The 12970-nt window shown below is 36.8% G+C and overlaps 1 protein-coding gene across 2 annotated transcripts in view; it reads right to left on the minus strand.

Moving 5' to 3' along the window:
* The window catches only part of LOC5575449 (E3 ubiquitin-protein ligase TRIM9), a 540877-nt gene that overhangs the window by 94305 nt on the left and 433602 nt on the right, over positions 1–12970 (minus strand). The window lies entirely within an intron of this gene.

The following is a 12970-nucleotide window of genomic DNA, read 5'->3' on the forward strand; positions in this document are numbered from 1 at the left end:
TTGTCAATACTTTATGGAAAATTCATATATCTAACAGAATTTTATCCTAAAAGACTCTCTAGTTTCTTGAGCAATGTTTGGAATAATTCCTGTCAAAGTTTGAAATAAAAAGTCTGCAAAATGGATCCGGAAAGTGTCCAAAATTGACATTTTGGAAAAAATGATGGAAAATGCCTTCGAGGTTCCCCTGATGTAAATCACAGCTACGCCTTAGGCAGCAATCCAGGCTTATATCGCCCTCGTGCATCGTGACTGCAACGCATTTGTGCGGAAAATGTTTCCCAAATTCGTCCGCAATTTACTAATTTAATTTAGCATTAGCGCAAAATGTAAGCCACCAAAATTAAAGCCGAGTGGGCCGAGATTATCTAAATTTAAGGGGAATTTTCGATAGCGACAGTTCGGATGTCCCTCCACTCCGCCCATTGACTGCTGGCCACGCAAGGATGGTATTTCCAATGTAGGTCAACCGGAAACGGCTATCGAGATAACGCCGGTCGCTGTCCGTCCGATAGAGAAACCACTTTCCGAATCGCTCACGCCCTCCGCAGGAAATAGCTCCTTCTGTTATCCTATTTCCTCCCCCCTCGTTGCACTTTCCGTTTAGTGAGGATGGTCTTTTAACTTTTGCAAGCGCAGGATGTCGCAAGATTGTCTTGGTCACAACTTTGTAACGATGTTGTGTCAGCCGGAATGGTCGGTCGTGCTTTGCATAATCCAAAACGTTTGGGGAATTTGAATGGCACCGCCCTGCTGGAAACGCTCTCCGGAATGCCAGTCAGGAAATTGGATGCTTGTGGAAGTTTGGAAGTGTTTACACTCCTGGTAGTCGTGACGATGTGATGGTGTACCTACTGCATAAACTGCTGTTGGTTGCAGTGGATTCCATAACTTCAATGATTCCAGAGAGGAGTGTGAATAGTGCAGTGATAAGAAATTTTTCAGTGAAGGGTCTGAGCAAGGATAAACAATATGTTATACTTTCATGAATGCATTTTTGAACATTCATAAATTTAGAGACAATATAGGATGCTACTTTCAACACATGTATTTTTATGTCGAATACTTGATACGCATTGATATCGATTTGAAAAATTGTGTAGATCTGTAACTGGATCGGTCATGACTTATGAGTCTACTTTTTAAAAGTTTCTGCTTGACTTCCTTTTCAAACCATGTACTTTTAGGTAAACTTTAAACCCATATGCTTGATATTGGATATTGGAAACTAAAATAAAAAAAAATATTTATACACTTGCTAATATATCAAATATATATTTTTTGAGGTTCATTACGTGCCGAACAAATTATTTTTTATTTCCATACAAAAAATCTTACCATGGGGGGAGGGATGGTTGAAAAACCACCAAAAATTCTTCTTCTTTCTGGCATTACGTCCCCACTGGGACAGAGCCTGCTTCTCAGCTTAGTGTTCTTATGAGCACTTCCACAGTTATTAACTGAGAGCTTACTGTGCCAATGACCATTTTTGCATGCGTATATCGTGTGGCAGGTACGAAGATACTCTATGCCCTGGGAAGTCGAGAAAATTTCCATCCCGAAAAGAACCTCGACCGGTGGGATTCGAACCCACGACCCTCAGCTTGGTCTTGCTGAATAGCTGCGCGTTTACCGCTACGGCTATCTGGGCCCCAACCACCAAAAATGTCTTACGTAATTAATGGACAGCCCCTAACGTGCATTTTTTAAACGTTTTGAAGTATGCAGGTGTACTTTCAAATGTATTGTTCAATAGGGTAGATCAACGATACTATCCCCACAAAGAAAGGGAGCAAGGATAAAATTGATTCTCAATTCCACTAAACGAAGTATGGCCTATGGGTGTTGGTGCTGTGGTAGTGTTCGACAGAATAAGTTTGAAGATGTAGAAGAATTTGGTAATCTTGGAATTCTTGTGACAGATGTGAGAGATATGTTGCGAATACGAGTAAAGCAATTTGCGGATTACATGCCAGCTTAAGTCCTGAAACTTGCAAAACGAAGTATCATCCAAGATCGATGTAAGCGAAGCTCTACAATACAATCGGAAATGATGTATGTAATGCTAGGCTGTAGACAACGAGTTATGAGAAAGGTAATGGAAATGACGTTAAATGTCATGAATGCTCCATATCTCAACATACTACAATTATAATTATGCACCGAGCCAAATCGACCCCATGCAGTTCAACTCACCGCACGCACCTCGTTATCAGTAGTGATGAAATGATGTAAATATTTATTTCTGTGATTGTCGCGAGATTTACCTCATTGATTGAACCCAACGCCACCCCTAGTTATAAGTACTCTAATGGAAGCCACGAAATCGACTGACCGCAAACCAGTGGCAGCCACCCAATCTGAATTCGTTTATGTTTGTTTTATATTTCAACGATTTCAAACCTCAACCAAACCCAAACCTTCCCAACCGCTCACCCATTCTAGTCGGAAGGCAAATTGTGGAGTGGTCTCGATTCGTTTATCTTTCAATTTAATTTTATCGACTAGGAAATTGTCAATCGGTGCATTTGGCTGCGGAAACAATGGTGACAATTAGTGAGACGGGTGGGCGATGCTGTGGGGGGAGATTTTAATTTCGATACGACGCGTTCATTTGTCACATTTTAAATTGGACCCACAAAGTTGATGGGGAGGTCGGAATTTGTTATTACATTGGGTTATCGTAGAGTGGAGTTTTTTTGGTGGAGCTCTATTTAATGAAGTTCATGTCACAGGTATTGGAAGTTGCAACATTCTGTTTCTGACTCGCAGTTTTGGAACTATTTAGCTAAGTGAAGCTTATGCGATGATATGGAATTGCTGACAGCTTCTAGTTTATTTTATTACGCAAATGAGAAGCTTGTTGTGATATGGTCATCTAAACATGATATTGACTTGATCGATATAAGAGATAAAAGATCTCAAAATGATTTCTAAACGTTACTTCTGGAATACCATATTAAGCTTTGTAAAATTCTAACCAATATCAGCTATCTTTTAATTACATCTGCAAATATCAAATTTGCTATAGTTCAGAAGTTTCAGGAATAAAATTTAGATAATATCTGCAGATCTTTAATCTCTCATGTCATAAATTTATCTCGATTTGATGGTCAGAATATTTATTCGGCTCATATAATAGGTTCGAACTGTGCTTTAAAAACGCGATCTTCTTATTCTTGGCATTAACAGAGCCTGCTTCTCAGCTTAGTGTTCAATGATCACTTCCACAGTTATTAACTGAGAGCTTTCTTTGCCAAAGATGCCATTTTTGCATTCGTATATCGTGTGGCAGGTACGATGATACTCTATGCCCAGGGAAGTCAAGGAAATTTCCATTGCGACAGGGAAATTATCGTGATTTGAATGTTTTTAGTTATTCTTGAAAAAATATCACTATGCTTCAAAATATTTCATAACAGTGCATCCCAACAAATATTTTTGCTGAATAATAGGTCAACAAGTTACTCTCAAGCATACTTCAGTTATTAGGCTGTTTTTCAGCTACAAAAGTTACTTGGGATCATTATCAATTAGTAAACTAATCAAGAAATCAGTAGATTTGAAGGACATTTGGCATAACATTTTAAAGAGACAATTTACACCGTCTTCAGCATATAGGCTGCACAGACTGAACGATTTTCTCATCAAGAATAGCTATCTTTTGAAGGATATAATTCGGGCTATGCCAAATAGCACGCTACCGATTCTCCTAAGGCTCCGTGAGGTGCCAAAAAATCTGCGTCTTTTTGTATAGAAAACTGTTTCGTACACTCCGGAAGTACTTTGATATGGCCCAAGAAAACGAAACTGTTTCGTGCCTCGTTGGTGTTGTTTTGCGTTCTCTCTGTTTATGCGCGTTTTGCAGGGATTCCTGGGGAAATCCCTGGAGAAACCTCTTGAGAAAATCTGAAATAATCTCTAGAGGAATCACCGGTGAAATTCCTGGAAAAATCCTGAAGAAGTTTTTGTGGGAGCCTTTGGAGGGATTCCCGAGAAAATCTCTGGATGAATTCCTGAAGAAATACTTGGAAGATAAAATACGTTTCTTGGCTACGCAGTCTTCATTATTTCAACGGCTTTTTATAATAAATACTACATAAACGAAAAGCATATTTCATTATAATAAATAGTCGATTTTCTATCAGCTCATCCCTGGGACAATTTCTAGAGGAAACTATTAGAGATTTATTGGAGCAATCCTTGGAGGAATTCCTGAAGAAAAAGCTGAAGAAATCTCTGCATGAATCCCTGTTTAGATTTTCCTTGAGTAATCCCTGGAGGAGTTCCTGGAAAAACTCCAGCAGGAAGGATTATCTATATAAGTTAATTACTGAAGGACTTCTGGAGGCATCTCTACAGAAATCCCCAAAGAATCATTGAATGTATCCCAGGAATAATCACTGTAGAGAAATGCATAGAAAAAACCCAGGAAAACCCCCTGAAGAGATTTCTGTTGAAATCCCAGGCAAAATCTCTGGAGGAATCTATGAAGAGATTTTCAAAAGGAATCCATGTGGGGTTTTACTGAAGGAGTTTTTGTAGACATTTTCCTAAATTAATCCATGGAGAAATTGTAATGATAATTTCTTTTCAAATTCCTGTAGAAATTCAAGGGAGAATCTTTGGACGGATTTCAAAAGTAATTCTTTAAGGAATCCCTGGATATTATTTTGGAGGCCCAGAACGAATCTTTCGAGAAATCCCTGGAGAATCACTGTAAGATTAACTGAAGAGATCGTTGAAGTAAGTTATGTAGCGATATATCTGATGGTAACTCTGGTTGCATTCCTGGATGAAACTCTTGAGGAATCCATTTGTTCGTAGAACACATGGAGAAGTTTCTAATGAAATCCCTGGAGGGATGCCTGGTTGAATTCCTAGAGCGAGCCGTGGAAGAATCCCTAAAAAACTTCGAAGTAATTCATAAATCTCGAGAGGACTATTTGGGGATATCTTTGGAAGTGTCCGTGGAGGGATCCTCGGAGTATACTCTGGAGAAAGAACAACATTAAGTATTTCTTGAAGAGATTGTCTTAATATAACTCCTGGAACAATTCCTGGAGAATGCCTTGAAGATATCTCTGTAAGAATCCTTGGAGAAGTCTCTGAAAGAATTTCTACACGGATATAAATCTGATCCCCACACCATGATTTACAAATCATGAAATTTATAAATTGGTTAGGTCATAATGTCAGGATCACAAATCATGGTTCCTGGAGTCATAATCAAGATTCCTCATAAGCGTAACATCCAGTGTTAAAACACTAAGCGGCACACTTTGCTTCATCTCATTCGTATCGATCGCTCTCATTTCAAGATGACGAAGCGGTTGAGTGGTAGAGTACGTGGCTCACAATCGAAAGATTCTTGGCTCGAATCTCATTATATGCTATTTTTAACTTTTTTTTTTATTTTGTCGATCATAAACGGATGCGCGACTCAGGATTTTTGGCATTTGAATCATGATTCCGAGCAATCAGCTACAAAAACCTCACGCGTGTGTTGCGTTACGGCAATCTGACTCATGATATCATGAGTCCAAATCATGGTGTATTTTCATAAGACGAAAACACGCTGGAATCATGATATCATGAGTCATAATCTTGTTTTTGGATTCTGATTTCTACCCGTGTACATTCTTGAATATAATGAGAACTACAAAAGACGTAAACCAATTTGTACTTAAATATTATGCAACTCAAACTGAAATATGACTCAAATGTATGTTTTCTCTAACGATCTTTTCAATTTCAATTTAATGTACAACTTTTTTATATGGCTCCATCCCATTGCCCCGAACGCCACTACCCCGAATAGTATGAGATACAGTGCAGTATCTTGTTTTGCGGGCAAAAATGCGTCTCTAATGAAAACTGGCAATTAATAGCGCGAGAAATTCGTCGGTAAAATCTTCATCATATATTTTCCCTTCTTTCATATGTCAGCTATTCTTTCGAAAGATCTTGTTGGCAACTATCGTCTTCTCATTCTTTTTGAGACAGTGCCTGTTCATCAGCTCAGTGGGCACCATTTTTGACACCTACCCACCCCCCTCGTACCATTTTTTGTATTGGCTGCAACATTTTGAGGACATCCACCCACAACATTTTTTCCCCTTCAGCGTTACGAAATTTGTGAAAGGCCTTTTTATAAAATAAGCCTTTTATTGACTGAGAGCTTTGCTTGTCAATTTACCATTCTTGTACATGTGCCTCTATGCCCAGGGACGTCAAGGAAATGTTCAATGCATAAGATCCATCACCGGAGGACATCGAACCCATAACCCTCAATATGGTCTTGCTGAACAGTTGCGTGATCACCGGTATTTGGACTTCTTGGTGGTGTTCATATTTCAATTTTGTTTTTAAACAAATATTTTCCTTTCTTATAGGTTGTGCCATAGCATTACGTTGTTACAGTGATCATTCACGTCATAGCTGCAAACATTTCACCAGAATTTTGCCCTTCTTTCTTAAATAGGTTGTTCTTTCAAGTTTTCGTTGGACAAGCTAGTCACTAATGTTTCCATATAGAACAGCTTTTTTTAAAGGGACATATCCTGAAGGCATTTACTAAAGTGAATCCTGCAATAATTCTAATCAGAAATTTTCCCTTTCTTTTATCTTCTTGTATTAAAACAGACAGGTCTCTTATAGATTTGCTCACTCGTTTTCTGTCATCTTAATATCTCCATTGCCTTGAATCAAAAATATATATATTTTTTTGTGGTTATCTCATAGAAATTCATATTAATGATTCCATAAACGATTGAAAGTTTTTACTGTAGTGGCAATCAGAGCCGCCGTTTTTCTAACACGTACAAGTGTATTAACGTTTCCTTGCTATAGCGGAACGGTTGTCTATCAGGTTGCTCTTTAAACGGTTTCCATAGAACAACGCTTGCAGAGACTATCTCAGGGTGATCTTCCATTACCATCGTTTACGAAACAAGATCTTTAAGAAGAGCCTACACCTACAAAAATGAGTAAATGAAGTGGGTACCGACGTCCAATAAAAGATTTTACTGCATCTTAATTTTCTGCATATTATAGCTACCCTTTTCATAATAAATTCACCCTTCTTTTCGAAATAGGTTGTTCTTCAGAGCATTGTAATGTGGCTGTTTGAATCTCACAAAAATTAAAGGACAAATCCATACAAAACTTAGTATGTAAAAAGTATTTACTGAAAAACTAGCTGATTTTTTATCTTCTAATATTTGAAATAAACATTGTAGAGCCAAACTCGTAAAATACTCAAAAGGTATCGTACAATTCTCTCCCCACTCTCTATTTAGAATAAGTCTCAAAATGTTATGCATTCAGGGTAATGGCATTCGGGGTAGTGTCATAATAGTTATTTAGGCAACAAATTGCAAAATGATGATTTTTTCAGCACGAGTTGTACATTTATCCAACGAGGCTCGCCGAGTTGGATAAATACAGTGAGTGCTGAAAAAATCAAGTTTTGCAACGAGTTGCCTACAACATTTTTTGCTATTTCGAAAAATGCCGTTTCAGCTGGATAAACTCTAAAAGCACAAACAAACATTTCAAGAGAACCCACATGGGCACACGTAGTAGAAGCATTAACCTAAGAATGCTAATGTCGCTACTGTTCGTGTTACCAACATCTAGTTTGCCACGCGCTGACAGCTTGAGTACCGGTCCTCAAAGTGTCAAATAAATTTTGAAATCATCCACTACAACATGGCATCGAACAAACAATGAAAAGATACCGTTAATGGTGATAATAAACTAATTCAGTTTTGAGAGAACAGCGCCATTAGCGTTCTACTACTAATAGGGGAAGTGGTGGTTAAATGAACAGGGGTGGTAAAATGAACACCGTTCCTTTTACCGAGAAAAAACAAATTTCGATGAATTTTTATCACGCACGGACGATTTAGAGCATAAATCTGAGTGTTCGAGTTGATACGGATGTCAATTGAAGTGAAAATATCAACGAAAACTAAGATTTTAGAAAACCACGTTTGAAAACTAGAACTGACGTAACTTTTAGCTCGGAAGACTTGAGGTTTTTCAGTGAGGTGAATATCGTTATGATATGATGTCAAATATGATGCCTTTAGAATTCTTTTCCAATGGCTTACAATCATTTATGAATGTATTTGCGGTGGAGCAATATTTTTTTTCATAAATATTTGTTTTACTCACGTTTTTTGCGTGGTGTTCATTTAACCACCAACCGCTGTTCATTTTACCCACATAGTGCAGGTAAAATGAACATTTGCATCGCTTTTTGATAGCGATGAAAACATGTGAAAAATTTGTTATTTTAGTCTGAATCTATGCCACTGCTATAGATTACTTCCCTATTTTTGATGTTGTGCGATAGAACTATACAAAGTCCTCGTTTTTGTATCAGAAACAAGATGATTTCCTTAAGGTGTTCATTTTACCACCCCTTCCCCTATTTCTATTGCACACGTCCATGCGTAGTATCAATTCATTATTTTTCAATCGCGTAGGCTGTGATACGGTAGTATTTACCCATGAATGTCAAAAGTTTTCACGCTCCCATCGGTATCAGGTAAGACAGCACAAACAGTAGCTGACTACAAATGTTGGACAATTCGATTCCAAATCAGAATCGCCAGCCTGTGTGGGGTCGTCCATAAATCGTGGTCATTCACGAATTTAAAATTTTAGATATGGACAAACGTCCACGAGGGGGGAGTGGGTGGCCTGGAAACCCAAAAAAACTGATCACGTGGTTAATGGACAGCCCCTAACGGAATCAGATCGCACAACGGATCTAGAATCAGATGCAATTGTGCTTATTCTGCGCGGCATGTGATGTGAGACGAGTCGAATGAGGGACAATTGTCGACTCGTTCCCATTGGATTAACATTAGCCGCTTCAAATCATCTGAGGTGAGAACGACTCGTCTCGATTCACACGCCGTGCAAATAAGCACAAATGGATAGGACACTGGATAGTGAATAAAGTACAATATATTAACGCAACCTTGAAGATCAGAATCCTTTTAACGGTAGCTAGACGGTAAGTGTACCTGATTCGTTTTTGTTTTGTTTGCCTTGAGCAATACAAAGCACACGGCATGGCAAGAAATCTATATGACGATTTATTTTCACGTCATGACGTAGAAGTAGGGTAACTGGGGGCAAAACGCGCCCCCTAAGGAAGGAAGCGTTTTTAGCTATGAAGAAAATTATTATAAGCTCTTTTTTTAATCATAATCTCTTAGACAAACATGTTTTCTATCAAATAGTCGAAACAGCCATCCATATTCTTTTTTCTTGAGTTAATAAATCAATTTTTATAAAATGCTTGCTTATCTGCATTTGTATTTTTTGCGGGGAAAACGTGCCACCTGAGCTCGGCGTTAGCCGCACGCGTGTGCGCAATCATGCTTGCAAATACGTTGCACACATAACAGCGTTTGATCAGATGTTATTGTTCAGTTATAGTATATATGCTGATTCGAAAAATGTGCATTTGTAAGGTTCAAATAAGCACGCAACTACAGCTTGGAATTTCGTTAGCTGGAATTTGAATTCAAACGGCTGTATTGGTGTTATGATTAAACCTTAAGTCCTTCAATACGCTTTTTAAGGATAAATTCAATACTCTTTTCGCATGTAATACATACTATGGGAGTGCACAAGTCGATTCTCGGTGATTGTTTCAAAAGTTTTATTGTTTATCGACCTGAAAAATGACCTAGAAAATAACACAAAATTACAACGAAAACAGCGAAAAACGTTTGAGTAGGGGGAGGTCCCCCAGTGCCGGACAGCACCCAATACCGGACAAAGTCGAAAAATTGAGAAATCATGGTACAATTAAGATGGTGTATTAGTAAAAAAGGAAGCTATTATGGAGACTAATGTTTGCGTAGAATAACACATCCTTGAAATATGCATGCCTTTTTAAAAAAAATAAAATGTTTGAAAATTTTTAAAAATTTGACGTTTTGCCTTAATTTTGAGCCTATTTAGTAATTATTTAAGATATGAAAAAATAATTTGAATCACGCAAGCATGTTCGAATCTAATCCTTATTTGATAGTATGAATGTATTTTGTACCAAAATTGAACTAAATATGGACAAATTACAATTTTGGTTGAACGCTTCCTGTCCCCCAGTTTCGGACAGCTTGATTTGTTATATGATATCTTTGTAATTATTGCACCAGTGTCTCAGAATACTTTCATTTTTCATGGATTTCGTCGATCCTGGTATCGAACATGTAATAAAATTAAGAAGAATGAACATTCAGAACAACATCGTAAAATGTGCTATTTTTGATCATATATGAAAGAGGTTTTTGATGGACATCTTGCAAACTAAGAAAAACTCAAATTGTTCTTGTAAATGTTGCAAATGCATTGAATTGGCAATTATGTACTATTCCTATAGTAAACACATTCAATGATATTCAAATTCACATTATTCGAGGCATTTCCGGATCGTGTCCGGTATTGGGTGCCACCTTTCAAGATCGATCAATTTGGTTCTGAAATACATCATCAAAATGCAATGTCAAAATTCATATTTATATTATCAAATTTGTTTTTGTACACTATAAAAATGATAATATTGATCATAAATGGGTAACACGAGCACATGTAACCAATATTTTTCGAATTATGAATTTAGTGGCTTAAGTGTCCGGTACTGGGGGATCTCCCCCTATGAATTTTTTTTAAATTTCAACAAGTTTTCACTGTGGATACTATAAGTAAGATGTATTTCATCGTATGAGCGATAAGATTTTATACAAATTAGATTTTTTTCGATTTGTTCCAGTCGAAACCCAAATGCACGGTGAATGGACCCTTTTCAATATATATGGTTCCTATTACCGTGCATTATTGTAAAAGGCATAAAACTATTCGGCAATATTAGATATATTGTTATGTTGTCATTGAACTACTTCATATTTAGTTTTTGGTGAATATGGAATGGCTTGAACAATACAGTCAAACCTCCTATAACGGTTTTAATGGAAAAATAATGATTTAGACAATTTTAATTTTTTTTTTAATTTTTGAATTTACATGAAATTTAATAAGAGTGTAGAGGAATCTCTGAAGGAATACCAGGAGAAATCGCTTTAAAAATCCTATAAGAATCTCATTAAAGATTTCATAGGAGAAATATATGAACGAATTATTGGAGACATTCCTGCTAGGATTTCTTGCCAAATCTCTAAGTAAAGGAATCTCTGTAGAAATATCCCGGCAAAAATTCCTGGAATAATTCTTAGATGATATTGGAATTGCTGAAGGATATCCTGGAGCCCTATCAGAACCGCTAGAGCGATCTCCAAATGAATTCCTGGACAAATCTCTGGAGGAGTCTCGAGATATGTTTCGAGAGGAATTTTTAAAGGAAACTCTGGAGGTTTTCCTAAAGGAATACCTGGAGCCCCATATAATTTGGTCCCAAAACTGAGATTGCGGTCAAAAGTTATAATTCGTCAGCGATAAAATGCAGTTTTACTTATACAGTATTGGACAAAACATTTACAACTCATTTACGGATCAGATTTCAATTGTTTGTGAACCGATTTGAATGAAATTTTCACAGCACTTTAGACATAACTTAATTTTTTTTTCAATCATATGTTCATTGGGTTATGGAAGAAAAGTGTACGTGCTGTTTTCTTTGAGGAAGCCATTAGGGTCCTCTGCACTTGCACGACAGATCACTGGTAGTTTGGAAAATGGGAAGGGGTTATATTACAGCATTCGTCTTGATAAAAAACGCTTAATTACAAGAATCCTAGAGATCATCGCATCATTTTCTCTGATTACACCTCTCACCAAACATAAGCCAACAACATAATGAATAAAATAAGATAAAAATCATCCTTTCAAATGTACAAAACTTGACTGGACTTGAAATGTACAATATGACGACACCTCTGACGACGAACCATTCAAAGAATTTGCATGATGCGAGTCATGCAACATCAATCCAAAACACTATTTTAGACGATTGAAAAACAAATCTTAAAGACAGGTCAAAAACTTCAATACATTCCAGTTATGCTGGCTTTCGATAAAGTTTTCTCAAACTAACTGCGAGTATGCTTGACTACTTTAGGTTGTGGATGCCGAGTGTCAATCATATGGACATTTTTATTTGTAAATTATGTACGTTAATATAACAAAGCTGTATAAATAAGTTTCTACTTCGTAGAAATAACGGTAAATATTCAAATTACTGTAATTTCAAATTTACAGAGAAGATGCTTGAATACCACATGTTTTAAATGATTAATGCAAAGCTGATGGTTACTTGGCTGGTTTACAAATGAATAATGATGCACCATTGGGGGAATATTTGTATGTATGCCTTCAAAAATAGCTCAAAACTTTCAAATCACGGTAACTTTCGGTAACCTCGTTAGAATATTTCAAAATTCACGAAAAAGATGCTTGAATATTATATGATTCGAATGGCAGGTTTCAAACTCTTGGATTTTTATTGCTTTAATAACGGTTTTGGAACACCGTGTAATCGGTATGGCAGTATTAACGGAATTTATCGTATTTAAGTAAGCCCTAGTGACCCCAAACTTTTGCTTGGCGAAAAAATTACCTTTTTGATTCATATAACTAGGCGTCATTGAAGTATAACTCATCAAAAAGCATGTAAAATAAACGATTCCGTATGATTCCTCTACGTTATCGAACCTACAAAACACTTAATTGTTCAATGGTGAGTAAAGATTTTGTTTCCGTAACATGAATAATTTTAAATAAATAGAAATGTGTGAACTTATCATGATTTTTATTACGGACGCTCCATCAATTTTGCCTTAAATTCCGGACACTTCGATCCGAATTCCGGACAGGTCAAAAAAACATAAATAGAAAGGTTAAATCATCAATTGAAATCCTCAAACTACTCGAGAGACACCTAAGGTAATTGGACATTATCAATATTCATAGATATCTATGGAAAATG

Source organism: Aedes aegypti, chromosome 2, assembly GCF_002204515.2.
Source record: "Aedes aegypti strain LVP_AGWG chromosome 2, AaegL5.0 Primary Assembly, whole genome shotgun sequence".
NCBI classification, from domain to species: Eukaryota; Metazoa; Arthropoda; class Insecta; order Diptera; family Culicidae; genus Aedes; species Aedes aegypti.